The 26,134-nt window shown below is 49.1% G+C and overlaps 1 long non-coding RNA gene and 1 pseudogene across 1 annotated transcript in view; both read left to right on the top strand.

Moving 5' to 3' along the window:
• The window catches only part of LOC144109910 (uncharacterized), a 45,674-nt gene that overhangs the window by 6,822 nt on the left and 12,718 nt on the right, over nucleotides 1-26,134 (top strand). The window contains exon 2 of the long non-coding RNA XR_013309644.1: nucleotides 10,804-10,915. This is a non-coding gene — a long non-coding RNA (uncharacterized LOC144109910). The remainder of the gene's footprint in view (nucleotides 1-10,803; nucleotides 10,916-26,134) is intronic.
• LOC144110873 (uncharacterized) lies at nucleotides 12,229-13,488 on the top strand (annotated as a pseudogene).

Genomic DNA, 26,134 nt, shown 5'->3' with positions numbered 1-26,134 from the left:
AGGCATATCTGTGAAAGGTAGATGTTTATCAAATTGAGATTAAGAGCATGGATAATGTCAGAGGCTATATATACGCTCTTCTCTGAATAAACCCTGTTGAAAGGTTGCGCTCATTCTGTTCCCTTCCTTGTCCTTGTTGCCAGTGTAGCGCTCGTCCGGTTCCCTTCCTTGTCCGTGTTGCCAGTTTGCGCTCTTATGTCTTTCACGAATATGCACCAACAAGCCCAGTTGCAAGTACTTCTAAGAAGCACTCTGCTCTGTGGCCGACATAACTATGCTCCCTGCGGCCCGCGTTGTCATCCACACTGACGCCCTTCAAGTTGTCCGTTTGCTACGACGTGTTAGCCGCTGTCCCAAGATATGTCAGCACATCCACCGGCTCGCGGCACGCATCACGGAGCCAGTACGTATTGAGTGGGTCCCACGAGATCTGCTGACTATCAAAGCCAGGCAGATTTAGCGACCCGCCTTGTGAATACGAACTCATCACCGCCTCGGCTCCTTCATTTGGACAATTTTGCCCTCCTTTCATCAAGAAAGGAACTCCTCCAGCGCCGCACACGTGGTCGCATCCCTCCGTCTGCGGTGCCCTCCCCCGCGGTCTTACCCGTGCAGAGGAGGTTGCGCTTAAGAGGATCCGGGTCGGGGTTGCCCTCACACCAGCCATCACTCGGAAGTTACCTCAGTACCGAGAATTGTTTCCTCGGCAAGGGTGTCCGATGTGTAAACAAGAGGACATTGAGGCCGACATTCATCACTTACTGTGGGACTGCCCAGCTCTAAAGCCTACATGGATCCGGCAACTGATGGTAGCGGGCCTTTCACCAAGCAACCCTGCTTCATACATTGCCTGGACGCAGGGACCGTACCATCGTTCTCTACTTGACTTCATCAAATCAGCTAACCTTTTTTCATTCATTTAATCTCTACTACATCATTCATCACACCTTCACCCATCACTGATCCCCTGGGGCAATACATTTCGCTTAAAAAAACCTATCACAGGCCAGCTTAAACCCGTGGCTTCTGAGCTTTCGGTAATTAACGGAATATTACTGAAAGGGAACCAAGGTTGTGGTTCCCGCAATCATGCGGCCAGAAATTCTAAAACGAGTGCGTGAGGGTTATCTCGGTACAACTAAATGCAAATCAAGACAAGACAGCTGGCATACTGGCCAGACCTCGACTGTAATATTGAAACTCTGATCCAAAAATGCGCAGTTTGTAGAGGCCATGCATACAGCCAGCCGTCAGAACCACTACTGATGCGTCCAACTCCGACTCGCGCATGGTTCCGCATTGGAGTCGATATATTCTAGTTCGCAGGGAGATACTACTTGTGTGCGTACGGCGCTACGTCAAACTTTCCGGAAGTCGAGTTGCTGCACAGGACCACGGCTGCTTCGGTAATCGAGAAGCTAGGTGCATTCTTTGCGAGATATGGCATTCCCGTCGGAGTATGCACGGATAACGGGCCTCAGTTTTCTAGTCGTGAATTCGCATAGTTCGCGAAAGCGTATGACTTCTGTCACATCACATCGAGTCCGCTGTTTCCAAGGTCAAATTGTCTGGCCAAAAAAGGAGTGCAAATAGTCAAACAAATTTTAATGAAAACTTCTGAGGCTAACGAGGAATTCAGGCTAGGTGTACTGGCTTACAGGTCAAGCCCCCTCGAGGACGGTCGGTCTCCTGTAGAGCTTCTTCAGGGACGCCGCATGCGGACCCCACTGCCTGACCTTTGCGAATAGCCAATGGTGGAGGTGAGGAAGCATCGCTCATCCCTCCTGAGCTAGGATGACGTAGTACGCGTCAAGAAGGGCTCATCGTCACGCAAGGCCAGAGTGCTAGCACGAGCATGGCCAGGTTCTATTATGTACGGACGGCAGACGATAAGCTGCTACGGCGAAACCGAGAACTATTGCTGAGAACGAAAGAGTACTTCCACCGCAAAACATCGGAGGATGAATCAAGTGAAAACTCTGATGATGATGATGCAAGCTCATCGGCTGATCCTCATCTGTCGTCTACAAACGTGCCACTGCCTGCAATAGCACCGAGGCCACCGCCGGCAATCCTCAGAAGATCGATCAGGCAAGTTAGACCACCAGAACGCTTGGGCTACACGGGAAACATTATACAGTTTTAGCTGTGCGTACGCAAGTGCGTAAGCAAGTGCGTTACGCTTTCCGCTCCGAAGTATAGTTTTAGCTGGCCGTGCCATAGCGTCCCTCAGGCGCACGTAGCACCATCTAGTGACAAGACGTCAAAGCACATCAACGCTCGGTTGAAGAAAATTTCATCCGTAATTACTGATAACTAGTGTGAGTGCATTGGGAGCCTTTTTTGATCCAAGAAGAAAAACTATGCAAACCGAAGGAAGTGTAAGAACTGGCTAAAAGCTAGAAAACTGCTTCGCCAGGTGTCGTTGCTACGAGGAAAACACATTGAATTTAGTTAGGCCTAGGAGCTTGAAAATCGCCAAATTATCTGGAAAGCAGGGGCTAATTATCGCTTATACCGCTACGTGTGGGCAAGAGTAGACTTGCCTCCTTTAGCCATAGCATCCTAATAACAAACCTCTCTTGGCACGGTGTCCGTGGAACACCCCTGGAAATAATTAAATCCTATTTAAGTGACAGAACACAAATAGTAAGCCTGGGCAACCATCGATCAAGCTTTCTAGCAGTCACTAACGGTGTTCCGCAAGGAAGCCTACTTGGACCGCTGTTGTTTAATGTGTTTGTCAATGATATTGTAAACATTGACAAATCAATTAAATTCTTCATATACGCTGACGACTGTTAAATACTGATGCCAGGTCCAAATGAAAATGTGTTGAGAGAACAGTTCCAAAACTTCCTTATAAAGTTGTCCTCATGGTCAAAGTTAAACGGACTGAAAGTCAACCAAACAAAGACGAATGTAATGATTTTAAGAGCGAAAAATAAAGTATGTCAATTAAACCGTCCAATCACCTATGAAGGTCTGAATATTGAAATAGTGGAGTCACACAAAATACTAGGAGTTATATTCAACAGTAATCTAAACTGAGATTTGCATGTTGTAGACATATGCAAGAAAATCTCCAAGGCAGTTGGCGCTGTCTCACGTTGCCGGACAATCCTTCCAATACAAATTAAGCTTCAACTATATCATGCATTATTTGCCTCACAAATCTACTACTGCCATCTTGTCTGGGGAACCACAACAACCACTAATATGCACAAAATCTTCGTCCTGCAAAAAAGATTCATCCGTTGCATTGCAAACCACGAATACCTCTCTCACACCACTCCCATGTTCGCGGCCTATAATATCCCCGTGTCGCGTCTGTATGAATTCCGTATTTTACGCTCATTTTATCTTTCGCGAGGTTTCTTTCATAACTTCTTAATTGCCACCGCGTTATTAAAACGTCACGAAAGTACCGTTTCAACAAGAAACTCCGGAATTATGGTTCGTCTCGCGCTTCCGCACTAATTATAAAAACCAGTCACTAAAACATAATATCCCATCACTACTAAACAAGTACACTTATGATACTAAGCCCACATTAAACCAGTTGAGGAAACAATTTCTTCAGATCTCAGAAAAGAAACGCATGAATCAGTGCTCTGATTACTAGACTTACGCAATATATCTGTTGAATAAGTTGTGCTTTTCACATGACCTAGTGCACCTGTTTTGTTGTACCTTGTTGCCATTTTTTTTAGTTGACATATGTGCTGTGGTGTTTTAATTAATGTATAACTGGCGAATGTCTGCCATTTCGAGCAGTTTTCCAACTGTTATGTATGGGAAATATGATACGTCTCAGAACTTAATGCCTTGATTACAATGTTTTATTACATGATTTATTTATTGGAGCTAGAATGTTTTATGTACTATATATCTTGATCTCTGAGCACTTCTGTAGCGCACGTGTGAACACGACAATTTTCGTAGTTTCTGCGCTGTTTATCTCAAGGTGTCTACATTGTAGTGTTTTCAGGTTTCACCACGCCCTATTTTGTAATGGTCACCTGGGCCTCGTCAAGCTGCCTTGAGCAGCTTTTAGCCCAGGTGCTCCAACCAGTGAATATCAGGTGAATAAAAACGATTTGATTTGATTAAATAAAAGCGAACCGCTACCATTTGAGCGAGCTATGGCGTCGGAGAATACAGCGGTGACATGTATTTATTCCGAAGCGGGCGACCAGGGCGCCGCCATCTTGTCAAAGTTAGCGTACGCAAGCCATGCAAGCGCCGCAACGCAAAGTCCGCTGGCTAGCGTACGCACGCAAGACGCAAGGCTTGCGCTTGCGTTCTGCGCATGAGCACTATTGTGGAAAACTCCTTGCGTACGCTAAGCCGTTGCGTACGCACAGCTAAAACTGTCTATTGAAGAAGTCAGCAAGTGACGGCGAGTTTTTCAAGTGAACTATTTATTGAGATGGGGTACATCTCATCGGGCCTGCTAGAGCAAGGAAAAAAGCATTCCATATGGCAGGTTGTGTTGCGTGGTTCATGCGAAGGAGCAGACAAGTTTCCAGGGGCGAAGCGACGTTTATTGCCACATGCTCGCCGGTGCGTGGCTGGTCGAGATAAGCCGGCGCGCTGGTTGCGGCGCACGCCTTTCATTCGTTTTGCGCGCCTGCGCATTAACGAGTGCTGCGATAGGCCGCACACCACACAGGTCACAGTTGAGTGCGCACTACTCAGCACCAGAAATGTCTACTAGGAAAGAGAACCAGCGAAGACAAAGACGCGGGACAAGAGGAAACACATACACACCCACAGTCGCCGGACTTATAACTGATTTATTATTGACACAACCATGTACAGTCGTGAGGAAAAAGTGTTAGCACGATGACGTAACCGGAGCATCGAAAATCGCACGGCTCGTCAACGTGATTTGCGAACTCACCTGGCACTTTTGTTATAGACGTGTTTAAGGAAAAGGAATGCGGTCACTGACCATGTCATGAAATTCAAAGACGTTTCGGAACCTCGTACGGGTGTCATCCAGCATTTCCAGGTGTCATCTACCAGATCCCATGTGCTGATTGCCCCCAGGTTTACGTTGGCGAAACAGGAAAGTTTTCCAGAAGGCTTAACGACCACAAACGTGACGTCAGAAATAATAATCACACGACGAACGCCATTGCCGAGCATGTGCAAGAGCATACTCATACGATTGACTGGGACCACGCCACTGTCATCGCGAAGGAAAGGAACGTGTCATCTCGGCGGCTGATGGAATCTCTAATCATACAATCGACACCAGCTACCATGAACCGGGTGCAAGGAACCATGCCACCCATCTACGCACGCTCCTTGCGCCACGTGTTACGTATATAAGTCGCGACAATTTCTTGTACCGCTCAGTGATCAAGGAACCCGTACGAGGTTCCGAAACGTCTTTGAATTTCATGACATGGTCAGTGACCGCATTCCTTTTTCTTTAACACAATGCCTGACCAGACGAACTTTCGTCGAACCATTGATTATAGACGTGTTTGTGACCGCAGCGCCGAGCGCTCCGAGGGCACACGTCACTAGTGCTCTTTTTTTTTTACTCGCGGCTGTACTTAACACCGCCTTTCTGCGCAAGCGCACGTGCAAAAAAAACAGAGGCTATGATTTAATCATCCGATAAAAAAATTCCTTGGAGGCACATAGTTATCTTTTAGCTGCGGGAAGGCGAAAGCCGTTTGCGACCCATTGCACTCATTTGAATTTGCCGCGCTTGAATTCATTTCACGACAGAGGAGAAGAGAAGCTGGCGAAATATTGGCGCCACGTGACCTAGTTCACGTGACCTACGTGACCATGGAACGGAGGGACGATCACCGCGAGTATGGGCCATTTAAGGCTGTCGCCTTAGAACAGCGCTCTTTCTCGGTGATAACTATATAGACGGGCCACTCATGCAAGTCAGCTCTGATTAGAAATGTCTCGAGAAGCTTGCGTGTCTGTCCGGTCTTCGTGGTGCGGTTAAAGAAAGGTAAACAGTTACTGTAGTTTTTACATGCGAGGCCGGGTGGCTTCCGGCAGGAGTTGCCGCGCACTCAGCGAAATTCGTTGAAACATTGGCCAGTTTGGCCGATGTAGACATTACCACAGGTCGTGGGGAAAAGGACGTGGGACTCGCAGCACACCTCGTGAATCTCTATTGGCGCCTGGTTTTGCGGCTTCTGGTTTTTCTTTCATATCCAGAGATTCGGGCGCAACGGCTAGAAAGAATTTGTGGGGCTGAAAACAGTATATTGACTACGAATGTTAGCGAAACCCTTTTCAGCCCGCGACACATTTTTCGGAGGTAAGGAGTAAATCTGAGACTTGGGCGAGTTGGTGAGCATCGATGGTGGGCGAGCTGCGCAACAAGGGCGAGACAGAGTTTTCTATGCGTCTGTTGCGCTGCTCACCGAACATGGAGTTAGGAACGACATCGACATTCGTTGTTTCTGCTGGGCTTTTGGCTGACACCTTTTTCAATTTTCCTGGGAAGCTTTGACCAACATTAACCAGCGGAGAGGGCGGAAAGCCAGAAGCTGTTAGGCGGTACATCATTTCAGGAAGCCTTTCGTGCACAACGAGAGGGAAACTCCCTGTAAGCGCATTTGTGAGACAAAAATTCGCAATGCTGCACTTTACCAATTCGAATGAGCAGATTCTTGTGGCAAAAGTGCCTTTTGACACCAGGGTGCATACTTCCAATACACGTGTCTATCACACAATAATTTCAGTTCCTAGAACAGGTGCTAAAAACCTTGGAAATCTGTTCTGCCACATGTTGAGCTGGTCAGTTGATGTTATGTTGATTTGTGTTAATTTTAAACTCATCTAAAAATTCTGGTGATATGCGTGGCATGAACTGCATCCCGAAGGACTCAGTCAAGCTTTGTTTTGTGTGGTTTGGTTTATGGCGTTTAACGTCCTGAAGCAACTCAGGCTATAAGAGACACCGTAGTGGAGGGCTCGGGAAATTTCTACCACCTGGGGTTCTTGGAAGGCAATAGTCTTGTAATTTTCATTTAACTCGCCCACTGCTTCTAAGAGCTCATCCTGGGGTATTGAATAAAACAGGTATTGAATATCAACTGAAAAAGCAGCGTTCCCTATTGGAAAACCGTCCGCTAAGGCTCTCTGCAAGAGCCAACGAGCTCTGTACTGCGAAATGATTCGGAGGCACACGTCCCTTGAACGTACGTTTAAAAAAAAATCAGCAGTGGCTTATCTGAGCTAGGCCAGGGTATACTTAGCGAAAGGTCTCGAATGTTCTCGTTGCCGAAGCATGACCATCAGCCGTATGTTGTAGTCAATGCTCGGGCGCATCTCTGGGCACCGTCTCTGCCGTTCCGCGTCTTGACGGTGCTCTGCTGTGCGACTCCCGCGCCGCCCTCAGCCGCCTGCAATCTAACGGCCGCGGTACCCCACTAGTGCGAGAAATTCGCTCGCGCATCGAGCGCCTCGCGCAGAGAGGTTGTGCCGTGCGTGCACAGTGGGTGCCCGGTCACTGCGACATCGCCGGCAACGAAGAAGCTGACGACCTCGCGACCGCTGCACACCAACTACCTGCCAGCGATCTGCCCCTTGCGCTGGAGGACGTGCGTGCGGCCATTCACGACCATCTCCGAAAGCAGCACCCCGACCCACGCATCGCGGGAGGTGAGCGCATCGACAGTGTCACCGGCTGTCGGGCACTTACACGGTCGCAACGTGCAATGATCCTCCGCGCGCGCATTGGCTGCGTGTGGCCCGGAGAACGACGGGTGCGTCACGGAATCGCGACGAGTGATGTGTGTGACGGATGCGGTGCAGTGGAAACACTAGAACATCTGCTCCTTCGCTGCTCCGCGTTCGCCGATGCTCGTCGCGATATGCTCGCGGCCTATAGGGCGCAGGGCATACTACCAGACTCCATCAAGACGCTATTGTGGCCGCAGGGCAGTGCGCGCACTCGTGAGCGAACTTTGGTGAGCCTCTGTGCATTCCTCGAACACACGGGCTTGACGTCCCGTCTGTTCTCCGTCAGGTAGTTACACGCAGTGACCGAACGCTCCGCGAGTTCTACCTTGAACGATTAATAACTGGACGCCCCACTCCAGTTGTAACCTACACAGTGCTGTGCGCGTGTGTGATTTAATTCCTCTAAAATGAACTAATCACGCGCACAACCTGGACACATTACTTATTCTGTAAATAGTTTGTACATATTACTTCTCCCCCTGTCCTCTATTCCTGTCCCCTCACCTCTTTCATTTCATTTCTCCATTCTGCCTGCTGTCCTTTATTTCCGCTGCCCCAGCTCAGGTGCTTCAGTATCGATGGCAGATGCCGGGGCTAGCAAAAATCTTTTCCTTCCTTTTTTACTATTATTTTTAATAAAACCACTACCACCACCGCCGCCGCTTGGCGAGAAGTTCTTCCCGCTCTTTCCATGTCTCGAACGCACGCCTAGGCTTTCTAGTTACACTTGTACGCTGCGGGCGTCCTCACGCCAAGCAACGATTTGCGACGCAGCTTCTCGCAGTCTCCGAAGACGCCGCAAACTGTACGCGCGCTCACCGTCCGCTTCTTCATTCATGGCGAATCTGACTACGAAGCTCACACGCTCACTTTTATATGTTCAGCTGCGCAGTCAGACGCGATAAGGGAGACTCGGCACACCGGCGAACAGTTTGCGCATATGCATTGAGGCTGCATAATGAAGCACATGACGTCACGAGTCGGCGCAGCGGTAGAGTCCGTCGCGGCGCAGTGGCCGAACACCCGTGGAACGTATCCGCTTGTTGCCATGGTTGTGGCCTTGGACAGACACGGCCAAACTCGCTTCTAATAACCTAGTGTAGCGTTCACTACAAAAGCTGGGCATCATTCTCTGCCGTGAGCCCTGTTCGGTGACTATGGCCCTAAATGGGCTGCCGAGCTTTTTCGCAATGAAGACACGCAACACATTTTGCTCCCACTTACGGATCTCCTCCTGCAGTCTATCCAAACCCGGTTTGCGGATTACGGTTTGTGGATGTTTAACGTTCGAAAGCAACTCAGGCTATGAGGGACGCCGTACTGAAGGGCTCGAGAAATTTCGACCAATTAGGGTTCTTTAACGTGCACTGACATCGCAGAGTACACAGGCCTCTAGAATTTCGCCTCCATCGGAATTCGACCTCGGTGGCCGGGATCGAACCCGCGTCTGTTGAGTGACCAGCCGAGCGCCATAAGCACTGAGCCACCGCAGCGACAGATGATGGAATTATAGTCCGTAATTAACTTTCAGTAGATGATCGCCAATTCAAATGTAATGAGGTCACTGAGGGCGGGAACCATGGTTATGCTATGTACGTTATCTGGGCTAGATGTCAGTAGCAGAGCAACCTTTAATGGAGTACGGGATGGAGTGATGCAAGTCCACTATTAAGTCAGTAAGTTGCTTTAATTATTGGCGAAAAGGATTGGCACTAATCCAAACGGGAGCGGCGACTCCACAAGCGGAAGGAAAGACGTATCGGCGAGATCAGGAACAACGTGCTAAGCTTACCACGATGATGCCACCGGGGAGTTCGATCAAAACGCCTTGCCTACAATGAACTGCAAAACAAAGCAGCGCTTTGTGGTGTCTCCCCTCTTCTCTGCGCTCTTCTTTACGCTGTGTGAATGAAAATACAAAGCGGCCAGTTACAGTGGCAGCGGTAGCTTACCATTTAAACTCGTTCGTCGCTAACAACATGTGGGCCTGCTGGCGCAGAAAGCTTTTTTTTTCTCCTAGGTCACAGCATCCATCGGCTTACTCACTCCTCTGTATTCTCAGCCTGACACTGCGATGGCGGGGAAGCGCCAGTAGGACTGTGCCTCGGGAACAGATCCCTGCCTCTTCGCGTCAATGCCGTAGTGCGCAAACCGCTCACTGAGCGAGACGAGTAAGCGAGGAACAATCTGGCAGTAGTAGTTCAAGTACCACTTCTGTGGAGGTGCCCTGCTCGAGGAGTGCAGCTTAGCTGTCCATAACGACCGAGTAACCGAACGCAATGTGCGGCGCGCACGTTGAAAAAAAGAACAGCTCGATTTAAGTGGAGGCCACTCAGCGTCATTGATGCCGACCGTCGGCAACTTTGCACGATTCCAGTCGAAGACGTAGGCACATAGACTGGGTGTCTGGTACGACACCATGATCCCAAACGCTTGTGGGTCAGGACACTGCTTTCTCTCTCTCTCGCACCTTTTTTCCTCCTCTTCAGCTAATCGGTTATTGCTTCTGGTTTAACGCTGCGTTTTTGAAACCGTATAGCAACAACTGTACCAATTTTCTTTAATAATAGTAATAATAATAATTCGTCTTGGGGGAAAGGAAATTGAGCACTATCTGTCTCATTTATCATTGGACACCTTAACCGCGCCGTAAGGCAAGAGATAAAGGAGGGAGTGAAAAAAGAAAGGAAGAGAGAGGTGCCGTAGTGGAGGCCTCCGGAATAATTTCGACCACCTGGGGATCTTTAACATGCACTGACATCGCACAGCACACGGGCGCCTTAGCGTTTCGCCTCCATAAAACCGCAGCCGCCGCAGTCGGGTTCGACTGCGTTTTTGTGGAGGCAAAGCGCTAAGGCGCCCGTGTGCTGTGCGATTTCAGTGCACGTTAAAGAATTTTCTTGCTGAAAAGAATTTTTCTCCACGCAAGAGCCCGTTATATTGGTACTGTTGCCTCGGACACTAGAGCTTTTTTTTCCTGTCCTCTTATCATTTGGCCCCTTCAATCACGGGTCAATTGTGGGTCTGTCGAAGTGATTGGCCGTTTAGAAGAGCCTACCTTTTCTCACGCAGCTACCTCATCATGTTCCAATCTACGACAAGTAATATTCCGCTGGCCAGCACCGATACCATGCGTCGCCGAAGAAACCTTCTGGACTCAGACGGAATCCACCTCACCTACAACGTACGTTATCATAATAATAATAATAATTGGTTTTGGGGGAAAGGAAATAGCGCAGTATCTCTCTCATATATCGTTGGACACCTGAACCGCGCTGTAAGGGAAGGGATAAAGGAGAGAGTGAAGGAAGAAAGGAAGAGAGAGGTACCGTAGTGGAGGCCTCCGGAATAATTTAGACCACCTGGGGATCTTTAACGTGCACCGATATCGCACAGCACACGGGACCCTTAGCGTTTTTCTTCCATAAAAGCGCAGCCGCCGCGGTCGGGTTCGAACCCGGGACCTCCAGATCAGTAGTCGAGCGCCCTATAACCACTGAGCCACCGCGGCGGGTCCGGTAGTTATATTGTCAGAACCAGCAAAAAGTCATCATCATCACCATCATCATCAGCCTCCCCCCCCCCCTGCAGGGCACAGGTCTCTCCCAAGTCTCTCCAATTAACCCTTTCCTTTACGGGCTGCGCCCACCCTATGCCTGCAACCTTCTTAAGGAGGTATAGTAGGATTAATCGACCAAAAAACTGATTGTTTGATTTCATCAATGAAAAATAATACACAGTGTGGGGAGCAAAACAGTGCAGCGGCAAGCGCGTACAAGCGCTCTAAGCCATTTAAAAATGGAGCCAAAATGCGCGTCCTGGTATTTAAAAATGTCAGACGCGAGGGTTTGTTTACATGTTGTTTTTCGTCTTTTTTTCAGTGTTTACGTAATTTTTATAACAAAAGTGGGTAGATATGTTAAATATATTCACTTTTTGGCATTTTTTATACGTTGCGGTCGCAAATTTGTCCAGCAGGGATGCTTTTATAGTGAATCGAAGCCTAATGGTTGTTTTTGTTGTGGAAACATTCCGCGCGCGTTCTTTGACGTTGTATGGCCGGGAATATTGCCTCATTATGGTAAGAAACGAACGAGAAGCCGGTGCGTCGAAGTGCTAGTTTTTAAAAAATAGGGGTGAGTGCGCCATGTGACACATTCAGCGTGGAAGAGGCTACCGATTCATGATTTCGTTTCGTTGACATTGAGATCCTTCGGGACTCTCTACGGGAGTCGGCATTATGCAAGAAATGCAGGAAAGGTGAGCTTCAGCTGAGCTGAGCTCAGCTCAGGTGAGCTGAGCGAGCAAATTTGTGAGAGGAGTGGACTGGCGTGCACCATGAATGTCTGTTGCGATGAATGCGGTGCGACGAGCTCATTCAAGACATCTAAGCGATCATGAAGAGGCTTGTTTGAGGTAATTGAACGGTTTGTTTTTGCGCTACGAACATGTGGAAAAGGACTGCTGGCTGGCCGTGTGCTATGCGCTGTTATGAACATGCCTCCGCCACCTACGAAATTTGCGTCGTACACTGCGCGCCTACTTCATGCAACAGCGACAGTTGCTTCACGAAGCATCCCCCAGGCTGTTGACGAGATGAAGGATGACATGCATGGCAGGTCCCAACCACAAGAAACCGCTGCTACTGTGGATGGAACCTGGATGAAGAGAGGGCATTCATCCCTGCACGGTGTCGTCACACTCATTTCAGCTGACACAGGCAAGGTGCTAGACTTCGAAGTGGAGACTAAGTTCTGCTATCTGTGTTCGCGAAATATCCACACTGACAGCAGCCAAGACGAGTCCAAAGCAACACATATTGGACCGTCTGGAGGTATGTAAGCTGCGGGTGCTGTGAAGATTTTTGCGCGGTCTGTTGAAAAACATCGAATGATATACACCAAATATATTCGTGACGGGGACAGCAAGGCATACTTTGCTGTGAAAGAAGCAAAACCATATAGCAAAGGCATTTAAAAACAGGAGTGTGTCGGCCATTTCTAAAATCGTATGGGAACCAGGCTTAGAAACCTGAAGACTCGTTTGAGAGGTAAGAAGCTGTCAGATGGACTTCCACTATCTGGGAGAGGCCGTCTCACAGAGACAGAAATTGACTCGCTACAATTTTGCTACGGCAAGGCCATTCGTAAGAACCCTGATACCTTAGAAAGCATGCGAAAGGCCGTGTGAGCAATCTATTTTCATAAGTTATTTACTGACGAGGAGCCCAAACATGGACTTTGCCACGAAGGAGCGTCATCATGGTTTGGGTACAACCGTGCCCTCAGTGAAGGTAACACTGAGGCATATTGTCATAAAAACAGCCTGCCAACTGCTGTTCTGGAAACAGTCAAGCCATTGTTCCAGGCTTTATCATCACCAGCCCTTCTGAGCATGTGCCTCCACAGCAAGAAACAAAACACCAAAGAGTAAATGAATCAGCTGATTTGGTGCCGCTGTCCGAAAACAGCATTGGTTGGCACTGACACGTTGAAATTTGCCACTTGCGATGCTGTGGCGTAATACAATAACGGCAATCAAGCACGAATCGCCGTTTTGGAAACACTTGGCATCACGCCTGCTGTGTTCTGTACAGTCGGTCTGAACAGGCTTGACAAGGAGCGTGTTGAAAGGGCTGAGTTCCGAAGCTCATCGGAAAGCAAGGAGCATCGCAGAAAAAGGAGAAACATGAAGAAAGGCTTTGGGGAAGACACCAAACAAGCCAGAAAGTGTGTGTACTCTGCTGGTGCATATTGAACTGTGGTAGTGCAGGTGCCAACATAAAAATGCGTTTTTCTAATAATAAATAATTGGTTTTTGGGGAAAGGAAATGGCGCAGTATCTGTCTCATATATCTTTGGACACCTGAACCGCGCCGTAAGGGAAGGGATAAAGGAGAGAGTGAAAGAAGAAATGAAGAATAGGTGCCGTAGTGGAGGGCTCCGGAAAAATTTCTACCACCTGGGGATCTTTAACGTGCACTGACATCGCACAGCAAACGGGCACCTTAACATTTTTCCTCCATAAAAACGCAGCCGCCGCGGTCGGGTTTGAACCCTGGAACTACGGATCAGTAGTCGGATCAGTATGCGTTTTTCTCAAAATCACTTTTTTTCAAATTTTTCGGAACTTGATGTACCTTTAATCTAAAGCCGATTACGCTGAAATTTTCCCAGATTATACTCACGTCCTTTGCAAGTTGTGACATTCCTTGTGTGCTACGAGGTACATTCCTTGTGTGTGCTACGAGGTACATTCCTTGTGTGTGCTACGAGGTACATTCCTTGTGTGTGCTACGAGGTTCCACGTTCGACGGCGCGGCGTAGACGGAGACCCAGATGACAGGCATCATCAATTACCCAGCCATGCTCGTTTAGAGTGACAACCAGAACGAAGGGGTTTAAGCCCAACCGGACCCAACCGGACCCGCCGCCGCCGCCGCGGGGAAACAGGCTTTATCCTCCCCAATTGGCGTGGCGGTTCCAGGGGCGGCCCTCCCGAGCATATTCCAGGACAAGGGAACTGTCAGCGATCCAGAGCGCGCCTTACCTTGAGGAGCGAGTGTCAGTTGATGGATGAAGAATGGAGGCCGGTGACCCGCGGGAACTGTCAGCGGGCCAGAGCGCGCCGTACCACAGCCGACGCTATGCGCTACCGCGAAGACAACCTTCTTTCCCTCGGACTAAACACGTGAGGGGGGCGAGACAATAAGTGCGGTGGTATGTTTGTGCGCCCAAGTGAAAGGCCTAGCCCCCCCCCCCCTCCTTCCCCTCCGGCGTGGGCGTCCTCACCCTAGGGAGTGTGGAGAAGAGGATATAAAAATCGAGAGGCAGTACGGAAGAGGGACGCTCAGGACGACATCGTTCGCCAAGAGGGCCTTCAGCGCCGAAGCCCGACGGCGTGCAGCTTCTGCCAGCAACCGCTCGAGCCCAACTCCGGAGCCACTCCATCGCCCCCATGAAGTCGTCGGCACGTAAGCTCGGACGCCCCAGCCTCTGATGTATAATCTTAATCATGTTTAATTATTTAATATATCTGTTTGTTTAAACTGAGCCATACGGTGTCTCTTTGCCTCTCCGTCCCGTGTGGACCTGCGCATTATGGGGGTCATCACACTGGTGTCAGAAGTGGGGTGTCAAAAGCAAATGTCCTCTGAATGCTGTGACATTCATGACTTCAAAATTGTAATCAAAAGGGAATCACGGGACTGATTGTGGGACTTTTACCCCCATTTGAGAGGCTTGAGGCACTGGAGGGCTTGAGAAAAAAAAATGTCTGTATCTGAGGGAGCTCCCACTCCACAGCCGTCGCTCGGAGCAAGCATGCTGGCATTAGGAAGCGTCATTCCGACGTTTACGGGAGATAAGACAGGGGTTCCAATCTGCGATTTCTTTTCCATGCTAGAAGAGATTGGGAAAATGGGGGAATGGTCCGATGCTCAAATGCTGGGAATGGCGAGGTGTAAGATGGCAGGAGCTGCTCATGATTTTGCATGGCGAGACGAAAAAGTAAAATCCACAAAATCATTTGCGGAATTTAAGAAGCTCGCGTTTGAGCATTTCGACACTGAACCACGTCACGTGCGGGTACAGAGGTTCCGTGACGCCGGACAGATGGTAGGGGAGGACGTGCGAACATTTGCGTCGCGGCTTCAGCGCCTAGCACGGGATACGTTAAGCAGGGAGGAGGAAGGAGACCAGCTAAGGAAGAAATACGCGGAGGATCTACTTAAAGAGGAAATGACCGCTTTGTTCGTGGCTGGTCTGCAAGACCCCGTGCGCCGGTTCGTGCTCTCGCGCAAGCCGAGCAATTTCGACCAAGCCGTGGCGGCCGCATTGGATGAGGAACGAAATGAGGCGCTAACGACAGCCGCAGCGAGAGTACGCGTCATAGAGAGAGCGGTGCTCAACCCTGAGGTTGCTCTCTTGACAGAGCGGTTAGATCGCTTAGAAAAGCTGCTATCTCAGCAGGTGGAACGCCAGGTTGAAGCGCGCGCTCAACAGCGCCCATTCGCTGGAAACCGGAGACCGCCACAAAGCTACAGGCGCGGTATGCGAGATTTTGAAGAAATCGTATGCTTCGCTTGCCAGGGTCGCGGACACATCGCCAGGTTCTGCCAAAACGTGCGCCGTGGGGAGCCACAAAGAGAAGCAGGCGAGACACGCCCTAAGCAAGCCTACAGCGGGGCTCCAGATACCGAGACAAAAAACTAGATAGTCCTCCCCAGCCTGAGGAGCGTGGGGAGGGAGCAGTAGATGATGAGGTGGTGGTAGTTTGTGTGGCCGACGAGGCATGCCCTGTTGTGCGTTGCAAGTTAAATGGTTGTTGTATGGAATTGTTGATAGATACGGGGTCAAAGGTGACATTGCTTAAGGAGAGCAGTTTTAACACGCTTCGAAGGAAGGGGGACCGCGAGGTGTTGGAAGCGTCTGGTGGTATGACAACCAAATTTGTAGGCATAACGGGGGATCCTCTTGGCATAAGTGGACTCTACCGGTTACACTTCTCTCTCGGCGGAATTGCATTGGAGCACCCCTGCTACGTATGCCCGGACACGGTGTCTCTGCCAAACGGAGTGTCAGGTATATTAGGGCAGGATTTTTTGAGAAAAGGGAAGGTAGTAGTCTCATTCTCTGAGGAAGAGGTTAATGCGGGCGGATCAAAAGTTCCGTTTTTGAACAGGAGAGGGGCTGAGATTCGCATTACCGATATTGACACCCGTAAAACAGTGGGATCATTGGAGAAGGTATATTCGCGGGTTGCCGTCAGGCTGGTCGATGAGGCGGTCGTCCTTCCTTGGTCGGAGCACATTTTGTACGCCTTTGTGCCTTCAGATGTAGAGAGCGGCGCCGTGGGAGTGCTTGAGCCAGTCGACACTCTCAGCAATGGCCTGAAGGCAGCCGCGTGCCTCGTGACAGTTAATGACGCCCACAGAGTGCCCCTACGGGTGGTTAACTGTAGCCAGCAGCCACTGAGCCTTCCCAAGAACAAAACATTGGCTTTCTTCACCTCTGCGATAGAGAAACGTGAGCCCACCGATACGGTACTCGCAACTGTAGAGCATGCTAGTCCTTCGGCTGCTCCAAAGGTGTCGTTCGATCTTTCTCACGTAAAATCCAGGGAGAGGGAGGCTCTGGCTGGTTTGCTGAATGACTACTCAGAGGTATTCGCCGCGTCCAACCTGGATTTGGGCTGCTGTGGCGATATAAAGCACAGGATAGAAACCGGCACTTCATCGCCCGTTTACCAGCGTGCGTACAGGATTCCTTACTCCCAACGTGATGAGATGGAGCGGCAGGTGCAGGACCTGATTGATCGCGGCATTGTCGAACACTCAAAGTCACCCTGGGGAGCACCAGCACTATTGGTGGAAAAGCCAGATGGCTCGTATCGATTGGTAGTGGACTACCGCAAACTAAATGCCGTAACTCGCATCGATCCATACCCCATCCAAAATATACAGGAGACGCTTTCTCAGCTGGGCTCTGCCAGGTACTTCACGGTAGTGGACATGGCGGCGGGATTCTGGCAGATAGCAATGGATTCGGCAGATGCCGAGAAAACGGCATTCAACACGCCCTCAGGGCACTATGAATGGAAAAGAATGCCGATGGGTCTGGCCAACAGCCCTGCTGTCTGGCAGAGAACCGCTGATGTTATCCTGGCAGGTCTTCTGGGGAGGCGGTGCTTCGTGTATATGGATGACTTTATCATATACAGTGACAGTTTTGAGAACCATTTGCGCGATATTGAGCAGGTTTTGGTGCGACTAAGAGGAGCGGGTCTCAAGCTGAAGCCCTCTAAGTGCCAATTCCTCAAAAACGAGGTGAAATACCTCGGGCACGTTGTTTCAGCTGACGGCGTGCGACCGGACCGTGAGAAACTAAGGTGTGTCTCAGATTTTCCATCCCCGACTAGCGTCCGCCAGGTCCGGCAGTTTCTCGGCCTGATCGGTTACTACCGAAGGCACATAGAGGAGTTCGCCAAGCTCGCTAAGCCGCTCACCGCCTTAACAGCCAAAAATGTCGCCTTTCGCTGGGACGAAAACGCGGAGAATGCTTTTGGGGCCCTGAAAAGGAAGCTAATGAGTGCACCGCTGTTGCGCCACCCGGATTTTAATTTGCCCTTCGTTATGGCCACAGATGCGTCAAAGTTCGCAGTTGGTGCCGTGCTATCTCAGGTTATCGAGGGCAAAGAACATCCCGTTGCTTTTGCTAGCCGACAGCTGAGCCCCACAGAGCAAAAGTACGGAGCTACGGAAAGGGAGTGCCTCGCCGTTGTCTGGGCAGTAAAGCACTTCAGATGCTACCTTTACGGCCGCAAATTCAAGCTAGTCACAGACTGCCATCCTCTGAAATGGGTGATGAGTGTCAGGGACCCTAGCTCGCGACTCGCTAGATGGAATCTACACCTGCAGGAATACTGCTTTGAAGTTGAGCACAAGTCAGGAAAGACGCATCTGAATGCTGATGCACTCAGCCGCACAGCTGCCGTGGCAGCTATAGATGAGTTTGTCCCCGTAGTCGACCCCGCCGAATTTCGCACAGAGCAGTGCAAAGATCCTGACCTGAAGCGAATAATCGAAAGCTTAGAGGGCGCACCGTCTCACCCCGAACAGCTAGGTTATTTCATTGGCAAAGACGGCACCCTGTGTCGGCGCACGAGGCCAACCAGGAAAGGGAGACGAGAGAAAACCGCTTGGGAGAGAGTCGTCATACCTCGGTCGTGGACAGAAAGGGTTCTTCGCGCGTTTCACGATGCGCCATGCGCCGGTCATTTTGGCGTAGCGAAGACACGCAGGCATGTGGAGCGTTTGTACTTTTGGAGTGGCATGCGACAGGATGTTAGAGACTACTGTGCGAAGTGTCATTCCTGTCTCGAAAGAAAAACACCCAAGGGACGAAGACCAGCTCCAATTCAGCCGTTCCATGAGGTTTCGGCTCCCTTCGAGCGGACAGGTATGGACATAATGGGCCCATTGCCCACGACCACTTCCGGAAACAAGTACATTTTAGTATTTGTCGATCACCTTTCAAAATACGCGGAAGCGGTAGCACTCCCAGATCAGAAGGCAGACACGGTTGCAAGAGCATTTGTCGAACAGATCGTGCTCCGACATGGACCCCGAGGCAACTCTTGACAGATCGGGGAACGAACTTCGTGTCGAAGCTAATGAGGAGAGTTTGCGAGCTGCTTAAGATCGCTAAGAAGCAAACACCGTACCATCCGGCTTGCAACGGCGCGGTGGAGCGACTGAACCAAACCGTGGCCGGGTTCCTGTCGCATTTTGTTTCGCGCGACCAGCGGGACTGGGACTTGTGGCTCCCGTATGCAATGTTTGCCTACAATTCCGCAGCACACGAGAGCACGGGCGAATCGCCATTCTTTCTTCTCTACGGCCGAGACCCGGACCAGCCTAGTGAAGTGCCAGAGGGCCCCCGTCGTGTCCCATACGCTTCACTGGACGACTATAAGGTGGAGCTAGAATCGCGCTTGCAAGTGGCGAGGGACATCGCAAAGGAGGCCTTAAAGAAAGCGGCGAAGCGCAGGAAGGAGGTGCACGATCGCAGTGCTAGAGACGCGCCGTTTAATGTGGGGGACAGCGTGTACATTGAAAACTGGCAAAGGCAGATTGGGCTAGCTCGTAAGTTCCAGACGAAGTGGAGAGGACCGTGCGAGGTTGTCGAGAAGCTTTCTCCGGTAAACTTCAGAGTCCGAGACGTGAACCGGCGCTTGATAAGGATACACGCAAATCGCCTCAAGTCGGCACCGGTTCAGTATTCACGAAAGGAGGAAAGGGAAAGCGCGGATTTTGATGGGGACAGAAGTGAAGCAGAGCGCGCAGATAGTTCGCAAGAAACGCCCTCTCCTGCATTTGTTCGGCAGGCGCCAGAGGTGACGGCCAGAATGCCACCGGATTTACTTCATGCATTGCTAGAAGAAGAAGCGCGCGAGGTTGCCGCGCAGATAACGCCAGGAGAGGCTCCTGCCACGAGCCCTCGCGAGTCCCAAAGCAGACAAAGGGTCACAGACTTACTTTGCATGACTCATGAAGGCCGATATCCGCTGCGAAATCGGAAAGCTAAGTCGGACTAATGGTGTAAACAGAGCGGAGTTGTGAACTGGTCAGAATTGTGTAATGCCGCAGCTCATAACATTGCTATATGCGTATGTGTTAAGTTATCGGAGTTAGTAGTTAAACCTTTCTGTCATTAAGTAACACCTTCACAGGAGAGCATGCGGAGCGCATGCAGAACCTGCCCTACTTCCTTTCGTTATCTATATTTTTGTCTGTGCCGTGATCGTGCTAGAAGAGGGAGCTCCTTTGTAACTGTGGTAAATTTATTTCGTCCAGTTTGGACTAGAAAGGAGAGGCTTGGGTGCTGAGTTTCATGTTTATCTGTAAAAGAAGATCAGTGCTGCCCCTGGAGACGCCAGTTATGACAGCGGAGGCATATGGTGTTGTGCAGTGGTGTTGAGTGCAGCGAAAAGTGTTTTGTCGGACGCACTGTGCGAGGCGATTCAGAAAGACAAGGGGAGCTGCAGGGACTCAAATGTTCGGAGAACATTCTTCTGGAGGGTGAGCGAGTGTGACATTCCTTGTGTGCTACGAGGTACATTCCTTGTGTGTGCTACGAGGTACATTCCTTGTGTGTGCTACGAGGTACATTCCTTGTGTGTGCTACGAGGTTCCACGTTCGACGGCGCGGCGTAGACGGAGACCCAGATAACAGGCATCATCAATTACCCAGCCATGCTCGTTGAGAGTGACAACCAGAACGAAGGGGTTTAAGCCCAACCGGACCCAACCGGACCCGCCGCCGCCGCCGCGGGGAAACAGGCTTTATCCTCCCCAATTGGCGTGGCGGTTCCAGGGGCGGCCCTCCCGAGCACATTCCAGGACAAGGGAACTGTCAGCGATCCAGAGCGCGCCTTACCTTGAGGAGCGAGTGTCAGTTGATGGATGAAGAATGGAGGCCGGTGACCCGCGGGAACTGTCAGCGGGCCAGAGCGCGCCGTACCACAGCCGACGCTATGCGCTACCGCGAAGACAACCTTCTTTCCCTCGGACTAAACACGTGAGGGGGCGAGACAATAAGTGCGGTGGTATGTTTGTGCGCCCAAGTGAAAGCCCTAGCCCCCCCCCCCCCCTCCTTCCCCTCCGGCGTGGGCGTCCTCACCCTAGGGAGTGTGGAGAAGAGGATATAAAAATCGAGAGGCAGTACGGAAGAGGGACGCTCAGGACGACATCGTTCGCCAAGAGGGCCTTCAGCGCCGAAGCCCGACGGCGTGCAGCTTCTGCCAGCAACCGCTCGAGCCCAACTCCGGAGCCACTCCATCGCCCCCATGAAGTCGTCGGCACGTAAGCTCGGACGCCCCAGCCTCTGATGTATAATCTTAATCATGTGTAATTATTGAATATATCTGTTTGTTTAAACTGAGCCATACGGTGTCTCTTTGCCTCTCCGTCCCGTGTGGACCTGCGCATTATGGGGGTCATCACAAAGTAATCGGAACCTAAATGTTTAAAAAATATACTCGGTTATAATTAAAAACACATTATTTGAAAGGCCCTCCACGGTAAGAGACATGTGACGGCAATATTTTTTTCTTGTGACGTGAATGCGGGAAAGCATTTTTTAAAGGTTCCAGTTAAACCCGCTATTATACGAAATTATTGTGCAAAATATCACGTTCATGCTGTTTTTTTGTTTCTGAGAAAAGGGACATTTTATTTTCCAACATAGCTTAAAATTTGGTTCTCAACTAAAAAAAAAATAGGAATGGCTGCAGTAAAAAAATTACACCAATTAAGGCCAACGCTATTCCTATTGAGCGCGAAGAATTTCACGCTAATATATAAAACAGTTGTTGAGATATAAAGCTAAAAACAAGATGGCTCATGCACCCTACCATACCCCCTTAAGCTCATCTGCCCACCTAACCTTCTGCCACCCCCATATACGCAAGCTATTTGCTGCTACTGCCTTCCACGGTCAATAACCATATACGCTCTCAGTGCTATGGAAAGCGGTAAAAGAATACAGTTTGTAGAAAAATGTTGAAGCGTTGGGAAGTCGACACTTTTGTCGAAGTCGACTTTATCCTTGCAATGCTGCACTGAACACGAAGCTAGAAAAGAAGAAAAAAATTAAATACAGGTGCTACTGCCACGGCAGGCCGTGTTTGCAAGCGAACTGCGCTGCGTCAGGGCATTTTTTTCTTTTAGAGTTTTTTTGAGGCTGTGACATGAAGTCGTGTTGGCTGTAGAAGAATTGAGGGGCGGGAAATAATGAAACCGGTTTTAAAGCAATAAATGCCGGAAAAAATCACCGTTGCCAAAAAGAGTCGCATGTTATAATTCCAGAAAGATGGTAAACTGGTGGGGTTGTCCGCAGTATCTATTCAGACGTTTTTCATTTATTCAACAATTTCAGTTGTTAATCACATCGCACTCCTTACACTCCCCATGTTCCGGGTACAAAAACCGCTTAGGAGAACTTGCTGCTGGGTTAGTTGGCTTTGGTAGATATTTAAATATTTAACGGCGCAAAAAACAGACGAAACGCATCGGTACACGACAAGAGAAGCGCCAACTTCAAACTGATTTTATTACGTACACGAAAGGTACTACATATATAGCTTTTATTGTCACATACTCAGACAAGTCACCGCGAGGTCAAGGAATTTCTTTTCATAATAACGGCCTGAGGGGCGAGTTCTTGCATAATGAAATGAACGGCGCGCAAACAAGGACACTAAGAAGAGACTCCACATGCGCACTTCACCTGATCGCGACTCCTGCCCAGAATCCTCATTCCGTTCAGCCTTGGCTCACACTGGCATTCTTTACAATGGAGAGGCAAATTCGACCCGCCTCCGTTTTCTAGCGATTTCTTATGCTCCCGTGCCCTGTCGTTAATACAGCGACCCGTCTAACCTATATAGACCCTTCTGCACGTCAGTGGGATTTCATACACCACTCCGACGGCAGAAGATACGAAATTCTTGCCGTGCCTTTTTTCGCACAGTGCTTTCCTCTTCTGGCTGATCCGCGAGTATAACACGGTTAGCTTTATCGGCGCATGTGGTGTCTCGATCTACTTAGTGTCCTTTTTGCGCCGCCGTTCATTTCAACAATTTCTTTTCACCTTCATAGAATGAAACTGATGTGTCGCTTGCTCACAAGCTGCCTTTCTTTTTGATAAAAAATAATTCTGTCAACTCTGCAGTTTTAGTGTCTTTGCTTTTGCCTAGAATGCGTGCGTCATTGAAGCATGGGTGACAATTTCAGGACTGGCACTGTTTCAAATGCCTTCCTTCATCGGCTCTACATTTCGCTCACGCTCCCTCGTTCGCTCGTTCACGCACCGGCCAGTCTGACATATGCAGAAGTGGCCGCAAGATAGGGGGATTTCTTAAACCGCCCCTTCGGCACAGTGGATGGAAATCTTGCGCACACAACACAGACAAGAAAGGCGTCACACAAAGGCGTAAACTTCAACTGCATTTTTATTGCAAGTGCAACATCTATAGTTGCTTCCAGGATTAGACAAATGGCAAACAAAAACACTTTGATATCTGCAATACCACACGTGCTGAAAACGAACTGCGACTCTATCGAACCTTTCCTCCATCCAAAAAGTTCAATTATTTATCAATTAAAGCTATCTACGTTGGACTCACGCATCCCTGGCCAGGTCTAGGAATTTCCCTGGCCTCTACAATCTCCCGCGTCAACTGATCCCTGTGGCAATACCGAATGTGGCATTTATTAAGTACAGGACGGCACCCCTCGAACGACTGGCAATGCACTCACTGCCTTTTGTCCTTCTACGCCTTGCCGCACCTTGCGGCAGTGTTCTGCTAGACGTTCATTTACGCATCAGCCAGTTTGGCCGATGTAGCATTTACCACACGGCAAGGGGACCGAATAAACCACGTCTTCTTTACAATCAACGAAATTAATTTGATGCTTTATTGTGCATTTGACACTAACAGGTCTGCGTAGCTGCAAGTTTAGAATTTGCCTTCGGTAGCCATTTCTAGAGAGCTCTCCATTTATACGTTTTTCTTCTTTCCTTCGCGCTTGTGGGGATAAGCATAGGCGCCGATCTTCAAATCCACCCCTGGCACCGAATAAAATAGCACAGGCGAGCCGCCATTCCTTACGCGGTTGGTGTGAGCGAAACACTGGCAAGAATCTTCAGTGACTATGACGTTAAAATCTCCCACTTGCCTACAAACAAGCTCAGACAGCAACTAGTGCGAGTGAAAGACAAGCTTGAAAGCACTAGATACCCCGGGGTTGCTTACGTTTACAAGAATCATTGTCAGGATTGCGACGCAGCCTACATCGGCGAAACTGGGGACTGCAGGAGACGGCTCAGGGAGCATAATAATGACTTTGCCAAGGGGCGCACCGAGCAAAACGCCTTGGCAGTTGACATAAAGTGCACCAGTCACATTATCTCCTGGGACGCAGCCAGTATCATTTCCGTCGAGAAAGCATTATCTTCCCGCCTACTCCTAGAGTCATTCCATATCCAATCAACAACGTACACACTTAATCGGACACGTGGGCCCATGCCTGCAGCATACGCATACTCATTACCCACGACCTTCACTCGTATAAACACAGCCGTTCCGTTTTTAAGTCGAAAGAGTTACAATTGGGGCTAGTTGAAAATGCATCCTTGAAGGTAATGGTGAGCGCTACCAAAATACGGAAAGGGGCGAACACAAAAGACAAGCGCTTTCTAACAACTGTTTATTATCTGAAGAAGCATGCCTATATACATATATTAACGTCAAATCATACACAGAAGAGGGAAGAGCACACGACACTGACAAGAGCGATATGATGAAAAAATATATACATAAAAAAGATCAACACATGCCTTTACAACAGCAGAAGGCTACTATTCTTGAGGCAGTTTAATTCAGTTCTTCCCAACATCACTGAAGGGGAGCTGAGGCATTGCTTATCGGGAGCCACATGCATACCGAAAGCTTCGATAATTTCGCGCTACCGCCTGTTTCTGGCCCGACCTATTACCTTGGTGTTGTTTAGCATCGGGGTGCACTTGCATTGCGCGCAATGTAGTGCCAGATTCTCGGATTTTGCTACTTGTTCGCATAATCTTTCGTGCTCTCTGAGCCGCTTATTCAGGTATCTACCCGTTTGTCCTACGTAGGTTCGTTGCCAGCTAAGCGGAGTACTGTAAATTTCGTTTTCTTCACACTCTACATAGGTGATGTAGAGTGCGAACTTATTCGCAGTTATATATCGTCCTCCCTGTGGAAATTTTTCAGCTTTTTTTACTTCACTGATAGCTTTATTTGATTTGCAAGTGATGCTGGACACAACCTCACAATTGGTGGAGATTTAAACATAGATCTTTTGAGAGACTGAAAGCCTTCCTCAACCTTCACATCTATACTTGAGTCTAATGGTTTTTTCAGTACTGTCACCTCACCTACGCGTTTACCGCGTTAACATCATCATTACGTGACACATTTATTACAAATGTGTCTGCCGAGGATGCAGTATCCTGTACGATAAGCTCGGATATCAGCAATCATTAGCCCATATTTTTATCTGTGAAACAGCATATTGTGCCCCTGCCTAGTGAAAACGAAAATTATACGCATCGTCTGATAACGCCAAGCACGCTAGAAAGTTTCAAAAAAGGAATAGCTGGGACAAATTGGAGCAGAATAATATCGCCGCCAGTGATGCAAATGAGGCATACTAAAATTTCTAGCTACGTTAAAAAAATATATATATATATAGTCAGTCTTTCCCTGTTCAAACGCATCGAAAGTATAAGAAATCACGTAAACCGTGAATCGCAAGGCACCTTATTAAGCTAATTAAAATAAATAATAAACTGTATCAGTCCTTCCTGCAAACCCGTGACCCGAGGAAATGGGTAGATTTTAAAACCCTTCGAAATAAAATAAACAAGAAGAAACAGAAAGCTAAGTGTGAGTACTATCATCGCATTTTCAATAAGGATATCATAAAAAGAAGTGGCGTCATGTGGCGGAAGTTAAATGAAGTGCTGAATAGAAAATCTGGTGGCAGACATATGGACAGTGTGACTATCGATGGCGAAACAATAAATGGGGTGAAACTGGCAGATAGATTCAATGCCTCTTTTGTTGAATTAAGGAACAGAAACAATGACTTAGATACTGTCTCAAGCATTCCAGTTGTTCCACCATCAATATTATTTGCACCCACTTCCATCCATGAAGTGTGCACAATTTTTAATGGCTTCAAGAACAGCCATTGCCAAGACGCGGATGGCATAGAAATTGGGCCAGTGAAATATGTAATAGATTTAATTTCGACTGTGTTAACACATATTTTCAATGCTGCCCTTTCCACTGGTGT

The sequence above is a fragment of the Amblyomma americanum genome, chromosome 11, assembly GCF_052857255.1.
Source record: "Amblyomma americanum isolate KBUSLIRL-KWMA chromosome 11, ASM5285725v1, whole genome shotgun sequence".
Classification (NCBI taxonomy): Eukaryota; Metazoa; Arthropoda; class Arachnida; order Ixodida; family Ixodidae; genus Amblyomma; species Amblyomma americanum.
Note: the sequence above shows the minus strand (reverse complement) of the source record. Positions and strands in the feature narration are given on the sequence as shown.